The 14,820-nt window shown below is 34.6% G+C and overlaps 1 protein-coding gene across 3 annotated transcripts in view; it reads left to right on the top strand.

Annotated features, from left to right (window-relative positions):
* The first annotated feature begins 8,850 nt into the window (after positions 1-8,850).
* Positions 8,851-14,820, top strand: part of GABRB2 (gamma-aminobutyric acid type A receptor subunit beta2) — a 282,363-nt gene continuing 276,393 nt past the window's right edge. The window contains exons 1-2 of one of the 3 annotated variants that reach the window (XM_058281797.2): positions 8,863-8,924; positions 13,261-13,301. The gene's annotated coding sequence lies outside the window, so the exon portion shown is untranslated. Of the gene's footprint in view, positions 8,925-13,260; positions 13,302-14,820 lie in introns of all 3 variants that reach the window. The other 2 variants (XM_058281805.2, XM_058281772.2) reach the window with 2 other exon arrangements.

Here is a 14,820-nt window from a genome sequence, read left to right as displayed (position 1 = left end):
TGGTTGCTGAGAACAGTAGAGAGCCTTAGTTAAAGGAGTCAAATACAGGGAGTCCTGTTCAGAGAATATGTATACAAAAGGAAATCTTTAATACTTTACAGACTAAGATTTTTTTCAGTTTCCATATGACAACAAATTTGAATCTACAGCCAAAGTCAATGACATTCTGCATATAACAATAAATTTCTGTCTTGGTGTGATGGTCTGAAGATTCTTGTTTTTTATTGCATTTTTTCACTTCATTTTTTAAATGAGGATTTGATTAATGCTAGGAAAATTGTGTTCTAACCCAAAGATCTTCCTTGATGAGAACCTGGAATTACTTACCTTCTTTCCTGGATAACATTCCAAAGAATAAAGCAGCAGTTCAGGGGAACTACAAGCAAGGAGCTGGGTCAGCTGAGTTTTCCTTCCTTCTGTAAGCTTCTGATAAAACGGTTTGGATTTCTAATAGATGTTTATGCCTCCAATTCATTGACTTTAAGAAAATTGCTTGAAGAAATAACAGGTTCAAATTCCTTTACAAAACTACTTGAGTTTGCATAGCCATTAAAATTGGTGATTTGCAGAAGGCAAGTTCAAATGTTATCCATTAATAGGTGGAAATCAACTCAATGAAACCTTCAGGTACTTACTAAGACCATGTGCTTCAGCATCACAATCCTTAGTTTGAGCAGTAGAGACAATCTAAGAAATTGACTTCGCCTCTTTCATTTTTATTTGTGCATGTATACCACACGAACCAGTTCTATATCGTAAAAATTAAAACTAACACGTGGTTGTTCAAATACTTGAGAATGGCATCAATAAGTTGTTACTGAAGTGTATAAAAGTGCTTACAAAAAACAAAACAGGAAGACAGTATCATGGAAACATATCAACTTAACTAACATTTACTAAGCAGAATATATCTGAGAACACTTCACTGGCAATGATGAGTGAAACTCCAACCCTGAACTTTATAGCATAAAAGGGAAACTGTTATAATGAAGAAAGCACTCCTCCTGTTATAATGAAAAAGGCACTCTCCTTTCTCTCCAATGTCAATATCATCTTATATTTTGAGGTAACATTTGCGTTTTTTGGTAACAATGGATTTTAACTATAATGTTCAATAAGTTTTAGCAAATGAGTACACCAACATAATTCATATCCAAACAAGATATAAAGAATTCCCATCATCTCAGGAAAGTTCCTCATACTCCTTCCCACTTAAACTCATTCTTGCTACCCTCAAAAGTAACCACTATTCCCATTATTTTTCACCGTGATTAATTTTGCCTGACTAGAACTTTATATAAATGGAAATGTGCTTTATGCATTCTTTTGGGCAAGCCTGGTTTCATTCAGCATCTTGTTTTTGAGATACATCCATGTGTTTTCTGTTTTATTTTGCTTTTTTTTTTTTTTTTTGGTATATTAGTAGTTCTTTCTTTTTACTGCTGAATACCAGTCCATTGTATGGATATCCTGCAGTGAGTTTTATAATAGCTATCACTGCTGTTGTTCCTTTTAAACATTCCCCTGTAGTTTGACACCTAGATTGTTTTAAGTTTTTGGTGATTGTGAATAAAGATGTCAAGGATATTCTTGTATGAATCTTTTTGTGAGCATATTATTTCTCATGGGTAAATATGTAAGAACAGAGTAGATGGATCATATAGTAGGTATTTGTTTCATTCTCTATGAAACAGCCAGATTTTTTCAAAAAAGAGTATAACTTTTACTTTCACACCGATAATCTATGACAGTTCTAATTGCATGACATTCTCAACAACATACGGAGTTCTCCAACTTCTTAACGTCAGCCAGTATGGTGGATGTATAGTGGTATCTTATTGTGGTTTTATTTACATTTCTCTGATAACTAATAATGCTGAACACTTCTTTGTAAGCTTATTTGCAGTTCATCTATTCATCTCTTTGCCTACTTTTAACTGGATTGGTTTTTTTGTTTGTTTTTTTACTGAGTTTCAGGGTTTCTTTCTAAATTCTGGATACAAATATTTCATTAGATACATCACGTTTTTCAAACATTTTCTCCCAATCCCGGGCTTGTTATTTTTTTTTCTTAAGTGTTTTATGTGGCTGGACTTCCAAATATTTGGGTATTTCCTAGATATTCCATTGATACTGATTTCTAATTTCATTCCATGGTTGTCAGAAAACATAGTCATTATGATTTGTAACTTTGAAAAATATTGAAACTTGTTTTAGTGGACCTGCATATGGTAAACCAGGTGAATGTACATGTGCACTTGAACAGAATGTATAGTCTGAAATTGTTGGGTGCAGTATTCTACACATGCAAATTTGGCCAAAGTGGTCAAGAGGGTTACTCAAATTTTCTATGCTTTTACTGATATTTTGTCTCATTGGTTTTTCAGTTACTATGGGGGAGTGTTAAATCTCCAAATACATTTATCTATTTCTTTCTTTAAATCTGTCAAATTTTACTTCATATATTTTGAAGCCCTATTATGAGGTACATACACATTAGGACTGTTGTGTTTTGCCCATGAGTTGAACCCTTTATCATTTTGAAATGTCTCTTTTTATGTATGATAATATACCTTGTCATGAGGTCTACTTGATGTGATATTAATATATACAATCTAGTTTTCTTATGGTTAGTTTTTGCATGGTCTATTCTTTTACCATTAATGGATCTGGGTCTTCACATCTGATCCTTGCAGAAAGCATAAAGCTCTGTCTTAATTTTTTAATAAGCATGACAATCTATATCTTTAATTGGAGTGCTTAGTCCTTCTATACTTAATGTAATTAATTGATATGGTTCTATTTTGCTCTTTGTTTTCTGGTTTTCCTACTTGATTTCCCTCTCCCCCTCTTTCTTCCTATGTTGCCTTTTTTTGGCTTGAATATTTTCTAGAATTCTATCTCAATTTTTCTATGGGCATTGTACCTATTCCTTTTGCTTTTAGTTTCAGTGTTTCCTTTAGAGATTAGAATATATACTTAACTCATCTTGTTCTAACTAGAGTTTATACTATTCTAGTCCATGTAAAATGTAAGAACCTTGCCATCATATAGTTTTATTTATTTCCCTGTTCTTTTTGATACAGTCGTCCTATGCATTATATTTGTATATGTAGTAAACCAGACAAAACAATATTACACTTTCAATTTCAAGTCAGATGAATTTTAAGAAATTAGGAGAAAAAATAAAATATAAAATATGATATTTTATATTTATTCAGGTATTTACCATTTACAATGATCACCATCCTTGCCTCAAGATCCAGTTTTAATCTAGTATTATTTCCCTTCAGTGCAGATTTCCTTTAGTATTTCTTCTCATGCAGGTCTGCTAGTAGCAAATTCCATTTTCATTTATTTAAAATATCTTTATCTCATTTTTATTCTTGGGCTATATTTTGTTGAAAATAAATTTCTGTGCGATAGATTTTTCCTTCTACACCACTTTAAATATATTGTTACTCTGTCTTCTTAACACCAGTGTTTCTGATGAGACTACAGTAATAATTGTATTATTCTTCTCCTACATGCGATGTTTCATTTTCCTCTGCCTGCTTTAAATAATTCCTCTTTTTCTGTTTGACTATGATTTGCTATGTATTGTTTTCTATGTATTTATCCTTCTTAGAATTTCCCGAGCTTCTAGAAGCATTTATCTTCTATCTTTCATCAAATATTTGAAGTATTTTCCTGCCCCTTCTCTTCCTCCTCTCCTGTTAAGACTCCAATTACATATATGATAGACCATTTGATATTGCTCCTCAAGTCACCAAAGCTTTCAATCTCCCTCCTCACACACAGTTTTTCAGCTTAAATAATATCTGTTGATCTATCTTCAGTGACTCTTCTATCATCTCAAATTTGCCATTAAACCTATCTGCTGGATTTTTAAATATACATATTTTATTGCTTCAATCCTAGAATTTCCATTTGATTCTTTTTTTATAATTTATATTTTCTGCTATTTTTCCTATATTTTTAGTCGTTGTGAGTTTATTGTCCTTTATGTCCACAGTTATAGTAGCCAATGTAAAACAGAAATTTCAAATTCTGAATCATCTCGGGGTCAGTTTTCATAGACTGCCTTTTCTCTTAAATATGGGATATGTTTTCAAGTTTCTTCATAAATTGTATTTTAGATTATATCCTGGATTTTGCCAATGATATATATAGAGACTCTAGATTCTGTTATAGTCTTCTCAATAGTGTTTAAATTTTTCATTTTATTGGACTGTTAATTTGCTGGACTCAAACTCTAAACACAGTTTCCTTGTCTCAAAATCCCCATTCAGTTATTTTAGTTTAGATTGTTAGCTTGTAATATATTCTACACATGCATAGTACATGGCTAGCCAGACAGTTGTTTGGCAATTGTATCAAGATTTGTAACCATCATCTCTGTAACTCTCTTCTTTCTGAGAAGTCCTGCTTCACTCTTTAGTTTCCAAATAAAAAAACAAAACAAAAAAAAAAATACTAAAAACAAAGCACCCAAATCACGTAACAATTCTTTAATCAATAGATGTGTGAACTTCTACTGGAGTTTTCATTCACCCTGCAAATGAGACCAAATACCTGCCTGTTGGCTTCTGATTGGAATGTCTGCTGCATGGCTGTCTCGCTCACCACCAAAGCATTGCCTAGCATATGGCCTTGAACAGAGTACAGCATTCAGGAAGGCTTAGCAAATATTCTATAATTAATAAATAAATGAGACTAAACTGTGGGTGAGGCTTGAAGTCAGACATGTTTAAATTCCTTCTCTGCACTTTTTTGTTATTTGATCTTGAGAAAGTCATTCAACCTCTCTGTGTTATACTTTTCTCCTCCTTAAAATGAAGAAAATAATAGCTACCTCTTAGACTTGAGGTGGGGATTGAATTAATTAGGTACTGCTTGGTACATCAACACATGAGTACTCTCATCATTATTATTTCAAGATTCATTGAAAAAAGCTCCATGAGAAAGAGCGCTGTTGAGGAGTTTAAGGGAAGTGAGCAAAATGGCTGCCATTTCAAGGTGAAGTTTTTTGGAGGTATTTAGCATTTACAGTAGGTCTTGAGGAATGGAAGTTATTTAATTCAAAATACTGTTTCCAGTGTTTCTCATTTATATATCGTTCCTCTATACCTGCACATTAAGTATATAAATATATGTGTGCATGTGCATTAGGTAGTTATAAATACATAAACACACATATATACATTTAAGAATATAAACAAAGGCTTGAAATATTTAAAAATAGGTCGAGAACAAGGGCAGAAACCTTGAATACAAATACTTTTGCAAAGCTAAGGATAATGAGGGAAATCATGCAACATATTAGTTCAAAGCACTTACCAAAATCATTACACTCCCTTAGTCAGAGATGTGCTAAAATCAAAATTAGCATCATGTCTGACACTTGAAATTTGGATACAAACTTCCTTATTAAAGAGAATTGCAAAATGTGTACTTCAGAACTTAGTTTTTGCTGACCTTAGAGCTAATCTGATTGTGGTTTCAGATGATGTTTGCAATTCCACTGGAGCTGCAAAAGGTATTGGTTATACAAAACATTCAGACCTTCTCCCTCTGAGATGTCAGACTAAATGCTGACTTCTCTCCTGAGGGTCTGGTAAGCCAAGATATACTAATATAAGAAATAGTTGACCCTTTGAAGGCAGTGGGTCTCAATGAGAGGAGAGCTGATATTTAAGAGTGCTGGGCTCTGGATGTGCGAACTTAACCAAGTAAAGTCCCATGCTTCTTTCCTCATTGTTAGAAAATCACTCACTTCTCTTTCAAGTAACATTTACAGAAATAAATCTGTAAACATTCTGCAAAAAGCATGAACAGTATCAAGCTGAAATTTACCTTTAGTCATGTGGCACTTTCAGAATGATTATCATACCTCACTTAATAACTGAAGACTAACTTTAAAAATATAAAAATAATGTGAAGTTTTGAAAAGAAACATTAAATTAAACCTATTCTCAATTAGTCATCAGTAAGCCTACTTGGAAAAAAACTTTGATATTAAGTTTCAAAACTTGCAGTTTTTAACTGGAAAGAAATCTAAACTTGCTCTCGTAGTAATAATTCTATACTGTTATATTATTGGCATATTTTCTTTAACACAGATTCAGCGAATTTTTTTGGACAATTTTAAGTTTTTCCTTCTTGATAATCCCTCTCTCTTTTATAAATTTTGAAATAATATTGAGAAGATTAGAAATAAACTATTTTAAAGTATTTTATTTTTGGTCTAAGATTTAGATTGGCTTACATTCTTAATTGCTGTTATCTTAATCTAAGCCTGAATTGTTCTACTGTTTTTATGGTAACATTAATCAGTTCTATTTTTAGAACTGATTGCAATGAAGGGTGATTGGAAAATGTTATCAATGTTCCTGATTGCAAAACAAAAGAACAAATGGTTTGCAGAACTGAGTTTAAAAAATGAGCTTCTGTCCTATGTCAGGGATAACAGATACCCCCACAGACCTCCCTCTTGCCGTTGTCACTGGAGAATAATTTTTGAGTCTAGGGTTCTCACTCCAAGAAATTACCATTGTCTCACTTTGGGACCTTGATTATGTCGACTGTTAACATCCCAGAGCCTAAATATTCTTCACCTATAACATCGAGATAATAATAGCTGTTTTGCCTAAGGCACAGGTTTATTGTAAGGATATAATGATATAATATTCATGAAAATGCTTTGTAAATCATAAAGCGCTATAAAAGAGTGGGTATTTTTACTATCTTGCTTTAGTTTTAAAATGATATTCCAAAGAAACAGTAGCACAAACAAGTCTGCTCTAGCACCACTACGTCTAATGTAGATCCATAAAAGTCGACTTATAACAAGCACTAATTAAATTAGTGAAATAAGCTTATTGGTGAAGAGATGGGCTCTAATGTCAGAAAGAATTTCCCTCAAATCACAGAAATGTCTTTTATTGATTGTTTGAGCTTTCAAGTTAAAAAATTTCTGTGAGCCTCCAACTTCTCACTGGTAAAATGCAGGTGATATCTACCTTATAGCTTATTAAATAGAATGGATTAGGATAGATTATGCTGTGGTATCTCCTTTCTGAAATACATTCTTTGTGGGTTACTTAGGAGCTCTTCCCCATTCCTCCTCACTCTGGGACTCTGCTGACAGAGAAGCCTCCAAATAAAATCTTGCTAATCACGAGAGCAGAGAGAAAGTGAGTGTAGTTATTTGTGCACCGGCTTGTCTTTAAATGCTTAAGTGTTATTGGTCAAAAGAAAATCATGTGGCCTCACCCAAGTTCAAGGGGGCAGAAAAGTACAGAAAGTGCAATCCTATCATATGCTTGGGGATGAGAACTGGAAATATCTGAAGGAAAACCCTAATCATAGTCACAAATTTATAAAGTTATATAAATATGAAACACCACAATGCTAGGCACATATATTATTATAACACATATTAAGGATTTAATCAATGTTTTAGTATACTGTACTTATTATTATCTCAGTAAACTTCAGTTTTAATAGAAATTGTTTTTGAAATTTTAATAATCTACACTTACCATGTTTTGATCCGATGAAGCAGGAAGCTAGAAAATCTAATAGAAATTTGAGGGCCTAGGTTATTCTGCAATGTGGGTAATAATTTCTTTTCCCTTATAATATTCATTTTTCTCCCTTAAAAATAATTGCTAAGAAATATTCTATGTGAAAATATTCTATGAAATTGCAAAGCACTCTGAGCTTCCAAGAATTAGTACAGTACATGTGACATAAAATACATCCTCTTTGTTATTGAGAGATACATCATAGCTACCATTCCTGATGCTTCAAATAAGAAATAGCACTAGCAAATATACCTCTCTTTTTTGATGACTGAAGTTCTTTACTGGGAAGCTCTAGGACAGTTCTTCACATTCTTCATGGAGGTTATGATTTGAGTAGACTCTCTGTAATCCCCCAAATATTCAAGTTTCTAATCCAGATGACTATTATAGATAAGCAAGCCAGAGAAGAAATAATGGGGCAAATAAATAGTCTTACAGGACAAGTATAGTTTCTTGTACATAGTACATTTACTGAATATTTCTTCTTAGTTAGATGGTCTGCAAGTTACCTCTTATTTAGTTTTAGAGATGTCCATTTTTCTGAAACTTACGTCAATCATTCAGACTTTTTTCAATCACGTAAAAATTAATATTTAGGTTCTTTATTTTTTATGTCCAAGGTAAAGGTGTCCTGTGCAAAATCATGAATATACAACTTAATAATATTATATAAATACAGTAAACTTACTCAACCATAAGGTCCATGAGAGAAGAAATGAGTCCTATTTATCTGACAGTGCTTTCAACTCCTAATCCCCCACACCCACAGTTACAATACAGGCTCAAAGAAGGTTGAAAAAGTAGATGATGATGATGTTTAATGATAACTCAGGTGTCTGGGTTGTTATGTTTTGAAAGTCTAGACAAGCTTCTTGAATATAGTGCTCCAGATTGGGACAGTAGGAAGTAGGTGGGATTCTTAACCAGCATTTGGAGTTAGGATGGATGCTAAGATCCAAACGTCTTCGTAATTCCTAGTCGCCAGCCCCAGGACCAGGTGTGTTCATCTGTGGATCCATTTAGATATGTACACTGGTTTTGAAACAGCAACTCTCTGGATGCTTTGGAGGTGCTATTTTGGGGAAATGGGCACTATTAGATACTCAGCTTTATGCAGGTGTTTCATCTTTGAACAGATTTTCCTCTCCTTTCCTTTCCTTTTCTTTTCTTCTTTTCTTTTCTTTCTGTAAATCTATTTGTTGTTGAAATAGAATTCTGGCGCAGAGAGCCACAGCATTTGTCAGTAGGAGAAGGTGTGGGTGGAAACAAATGTACGTTCAAATCGCTGCCTCACTCGTCACTCAGAGCACGCTCCTAATGCCGGAATAGATACCTGTGAGTATTATCCCTTCCCTAAAGGAAAAAACTTGATACTTGATTTATGGATGCGCTCAGCCTGATTTTAGAAATACCTGGTGATGTAAGACTAAGAATCAAGGAAAAAGATCAAGTTATCACAGTAGTTGCTCGCTAATTAATCCTGGTGATTAACCACCTGAGAGAATTGTCTAAGAATAGCTGGATCAAGCAGGATTTCTATCATTTTTCTTCTTCCTTTGTCTATTCACAAACAGGAGAAAATAGAGGGTTTTTGGAATCAAATATTTTTTGACAGTTCTGAAAAATAATCAAGGCTGTAATTACGTGAGTGGTCTTTGCTTTGGTGATTTATATCTCTCAAAGGGAAACAGTCCTGCCTTCTTTTCATCGCAACCTTGTTTTCCTTTTCAAATTATTCAGTTTGGGATATCTTCGGACATATATAAAGGCATTTAAAAGATTTGAGATTTTCATGAAATCCAAAACTCTGGAAGAATATGATCAGGTCTAGATAGTAAAATCCATTTCACTGTAAAATATCTACCCCAGTCAGGGCTCAAATATTTATAATAACTGCTTTTATCATATAGATCAACTCTGAATTAGTCCATTTTTAATTATCTAAAGTATGTAATGATTTACTGATAATGTGGTCTAAGGAGTCCCTCAGAGAATACGTTTGTCACATATTAAACACTCAATAATAAATTGAACACCTATTATATGCCAGGTATTATTTTGTATTTATACACAAACACAGATGTTCATATGTGTAGTTTTTAATTTTCATCCATTTATCTTAAACAAAATTGTAAATAGCATTTCATCATTTATCAATCTTGATATTTTTCTCTGCATATGCACACAGAGAAATTTTTTAAAAATGGGATTCACAGAACTTTGGAAATATAATATGATTTAAAAATCATAAGAATCAAGGGTTTGCTTTTTTAGATAACTGTCATTATTAGTATGCATATGTATACTATTAGTGGCACAGCTCTGCTCTCTAAAGGATCAAGCATATTCTCTTTTAAAGAAAATGCAGTGAGTTCCATCAACCAGCAAGTAGTCCATTAATTCCTTCCAGTCACACTGTAGTACAGTAGGGAGATGGAAGGAGCTTAGAAATTCTCCCACTCACTACACATAGGACCTTCAGCAAACCTTGCCTTTTTCTGGAACTCATTATTTGTATCCATTCAATACGGAAATTAAAATAAATGACTATCTTCGAGACTTCATTTAATCTCTTCAGGAAGGTCAAGGCTTCCTCTCAGACCCCTGCCCCCTCCCATGGCCTACTAAGATGGGGCCCAGGGGAAAGAGGCGAAGAAGCAGACCACATTCACCTGACACAAGTTACTAAATGCAGCTACTATGCTAGGTACCGATAGTGTAGGGGTAAACAATAAGACAGATCACTGTCATACAAATATTATGGTTCAGATACTTAAATCTTTCTCCAGCCTAGATTCGAAGATAACTCAACCTAATTTTAGAAAAAGGCTCAAATGTGGTACACCAAGAAAGGAGATCAAACAGGTAGAATTTAGAGTTAAACCCTAGCTGATAATAAAGAAAATGCATTTGTCTGGCTTCTCCATGTATCACTCAGCTTTGGATCTATTGTGGTGGTTGCTGATGAGATCTCATTGAAGGATTTAGAGATGCTGAATCTGGCCACATGCCAACAGTACTTTCCAGTTCTAAAAGTCTATTATTTGGCTAGGTTGGGTTTATAATGAATTTTTGTATGTTAAGTGTTTTTCAAAATCAGGATAAAAGTCAGTATTCCTAGCATCTGGCACATAATAAGAACTTAATAAAGTTTTGTTATATTAATGACTTAGGTTCAACTCCTCTCAAAGGGCTCAATCTACAACCTTGCAATTCAGGGAGACAGGGATTCATTTTCTCAGCTTAGACCTTGGCTAGTAATTTCTGATTGCAGACTAAATATGCCAACAGTGAAGGGAAATCAGAAAAGGGAAAAAAAGCCAGTGCCTCCTGTTTCTTTGTCTTTATAAGCCAGGCTCTTCTAAAGGTGATGCTTGCTGACCTCCCACTGAGCTAATCATGAGTGTGCCCTGACTTTAGGTTAAAACAGGAACATTCTAAAATCAAAGTTTTGTGCTCTTTACCTATTGATACATCAGTTTTTATTGAGTACCTACTATGACTTGGACCTCTTCTGTATTCCACAGACAAAGGTAAAATATATGTTCTTCACACACAATCAGCACTTTGTACAAAGTTAATCCAGTCTAGAATGAACTGAGAGCAAGGAAGCTATCCTAAAGATCTTTCCAAATCATCATTATTTGCAATATTATTATCTCAGGGTGCAACCATATTTCAAAAAGATAGAGTACTCATGAATTGCAACAACAAAGGTGTTCTAGCCCATTGTCTCACTGTTCTGCTGGTTCTTGTTGGTCCGTTTTTCCAAAAATGCATCTTTGATATGCATTTTTATTTCCTTTTAGGAAGGAAAAGTATCAGTAAGGTGAAAATGCTGCAGTATTTTTCTTCTTAACTGTGCTCAATCCACTTTTCTAGCTGTGTGTCCGTTACCTAGGAAACCTAACCAGACTAACATTTGATTGGCTGTCATCTTGGACTTATCGTGAGAGTTCTGAGCACACACTTAGGGTGTTCTGAAGATATAATAATGTCTCTCTGTGCTTATTTGCAAGCAGATGGAAACTACACTGAGTTCTAGGTGTCATCATGTTTCAGTAAGATCTGTGCATGGAATTTTTAACTTCCATGCTAGACACTATACAGGACTATCTCCTTACTACTGCAAATGTGATCTCTTATCAGGTATTCAAAATTCATTTTCCAATCTGTAGTCTGGGATTCTTAAGTTAGGATCCATTTGATATTCTTAATTGTGATTATCCCTGCAGAGAAATGCAGCTGTTTATTATGCTAGAATATTTTTACCTGCTTCTGTTGGTGATTAAATTACCCATGATGTTTTATTCCCAGGACTGACCTACTCCTTATATAATGTATCTAGTAATAATTTGAATAACTATAATACATTACAATTTATCAACCTTCCCTCATTCATTCCTTTCTGGAACTGGTCAGGTAGGTAGGACAAGTATAATTAGCTCAATTAAAAGATAAGTTATTAAAGGCCCAAATTAAATAAGCTATTTGTTGTGATCACACAGTTAAAAAGTAGCAGAGCTGGAGCTCAAATATGGGTCTGTTGTTTAAGGTCAGAATTCATCCCATAAGAACTTCTACTTGTCTACAGCAATAAAACAATATGACCTGGTTGACTTCAACTCCAAAATGTATCCCAAATCCATCCATTTCTCTCATTCTCTGTTATATCACATTTTTTAAGCTACCATAATTTCTTCTCTAGACCACTGCAGTAGACTCCTAAACGGTCTCCTTGATAGATACTACTCTGGTTCCTTAAACTCATTCTTTCTACAGTAGTCAGCCATTTTTTTGTTAATGTAGGTTTTTTGGAAGTAAAATTTACATGCTATGAAAGTCAGATTGCAAAAATATAATCCAACAAATTTTGGTAAATATATATTCCATGCAACCTCTACTGCAATTTAGATATAGAACATTACCATCGCCCCAGAAATTTCCCTCATGGCCTCTTCTAATCCCCACTCCTCACAGGAAACTACTGTGTTAATTTCTTTTACATGGTTTAGCATTGTCTATTTTGGATTTTCTTATAAAGGGAATCATGCAGTATGGGCTCTTGATTCTAGCTTCTTTGTTCAACAAAATATTTTGAAATGCATCCATGCTGTTGCATGTACCATAATTTCATTATTTTTAGTACAGCTCAATATGCCATTGTAAGCATCCTTACATAAGCATTGTGAGGATAAATTTGTTTATCCTTTTTACTGTTGATGGGCTTTTGAGTTGTTTCAAGTTTTTTTTAGATTATTATACATACATTTACATATCATAATTTTTTAGTAAAGTTTCAATTTTAAAATAGTTTTAGATACAGAAAAGTTGTGAATATAGTACAAAGAAGTCCCATAAATCCCATTACCCATTTTCCCCATTAACATCTTATATATTTTCCATAATTAATAAACTAATATTGATATATTATTAACCAGAGTCCTACATTAGGCAGATTTCCTTAGTTTTTACCTAATGTCCTTGTTCTATTCCAGGATCCTACCTATAATACCGCATTACATTTAGTTGTCACATCTCCTTATGCTTCTCCTAGTTTGAGACAGTTTCTCCAATTTTTTTAGTTTTTGGTGACCTTGAGAGTTTTGAGGAATACTGTACAGTTTTGTAAAATATCTCTGAATTACAGTTTATCTGATGCTTTTGTTAGATAGACTGGGATTACAGGATTCAGAGAGGAAGTCCACCAAGGTAAGTTGCTGTTCTCATCACTTCATAACAAATGTTCATGCTGTCTTCATACTTTAACACTATTGATGTTGACCTTCATCACCTGGTTGAGGGTGGGTTTGTTCAGGCATCCCTTTCCCACCCCCCACCCCCATTTCCATACTGTACTCTTTGGAAGGAAGTCATTATGTACAGCTCACACTTAAGGAGAATGGAGCTATGTCCCATTGCCTTGAGGGAAAAAGTATTAATAGCTACATAAATTATTTGGAATTCTTCTGCACAGGAAATCATTCTATCCTTCCCCACTATTTATTTATTTATCCAGTCATATATTGGAATTAGTATGTACTCATGGATACTTATTTTACACTTTGGAATATAATCCACTACTACATAATCGATTTGTTTTTTTAACTCAAATTGTTATCCTATTGGCCATTGGGAGTTTTTCACTTGGGTCCATCATCCTGCACTCCTATATTTGTTCATAGTTGTGTCTATGAGGTTTTGTTTTTTTTTAATTTAATTTCCCCCCCTCCCCTGGTTGTCTGTTCTTGGTGTCTGTTTGCTGCGTCTTGTTGCTTTGTCCGCTTCTGTTGTCGTCAGCGGCACGGGAAGTGTGCGCGGCGCCATTCCTGGGCAGGCTACACTTTCTTTTCACGCTGGGCGGCTTTCCTCACGGGCGCACTCCTTGCGCGTGGGGCTTCCCCACGCGGGGGACACCCCTGCGTGGCACGGCACTCCTTGCGCGCATCAGCACTGCGCATGGCCAGCTCCACACGGGTCAAGGAGGCCCGGGGCCTGAACCGCGGACCTCCCATATGGTAGACAGACGCCCTAACCACTGGGCCAAAGTCCGTTTCCCTCTATGAGGTTTTTGTTTGGCTTTTTGCAACTTCCTTATTTTCTAGCACTGCAGTAATCAAATATATTCTCATTCCCAGCAACCTTTTCTCCAGAATGTATGGCGTCTTCCTCTTTTTTTTTTTTTTTTTTTTTAGAATGGTATTAGAACCTAGTAGCTGTATGCTGGGTATGCTCATTGCTCCTGGGGCGTAGTTGCTTCCAAGCCATCTCAGATGACATCAGAAAGTACACGTATGCATTCTAATCCATCTATATACACTTATCTATAAATATTTCAGTGTGTATCCTTCTGTATCTATATTAATCTCATGCATCCAACTCTTTCTAATCCAGTACCATGTTAATCATTCTAGCTTCATTTTGCTCCAACCCTCTTCTTCTCGGTAACTTACTACTCCAACAGTGAGAAACTTTCTGGAGTTTACCTGATTGTTCAGTTCCACATTTGCCCATATCCCAGTGATAAACATCTTTACCAACTAGAGTGCAATATTTATATGCAGTTACTTTTGCTTTATTCTAACTGACTCTAGTCACTTCCAAAAAGTTACATTGGTCAGCACCTTTTCTCTTACACCCTTCAGTGAAGTTATTTAACATGTTTGCAATACAGTTTTGTCACAGTCAGCATTCCATTTTATAATCCCTTGACTCCCAAAATGATTTTTTA

Source organism: Dasypus novemcinctus, chromosome 2 (assembly GCF_030445035.2).
Source record: "Dasypus novemcinctus isolate mDasNov1 chromosome 2, mDasNov1.1.hap2, whole genome shotgun sequence".
NCBI lineage: Eukaryota > Metazoa > Chordata > Mammalia > Cingulata > Dasypodidae > Dasypus > Dasypus novemcinctus.
This window is presented reverse-complemented; position numbering and strand designations above follow the sequence as displayed.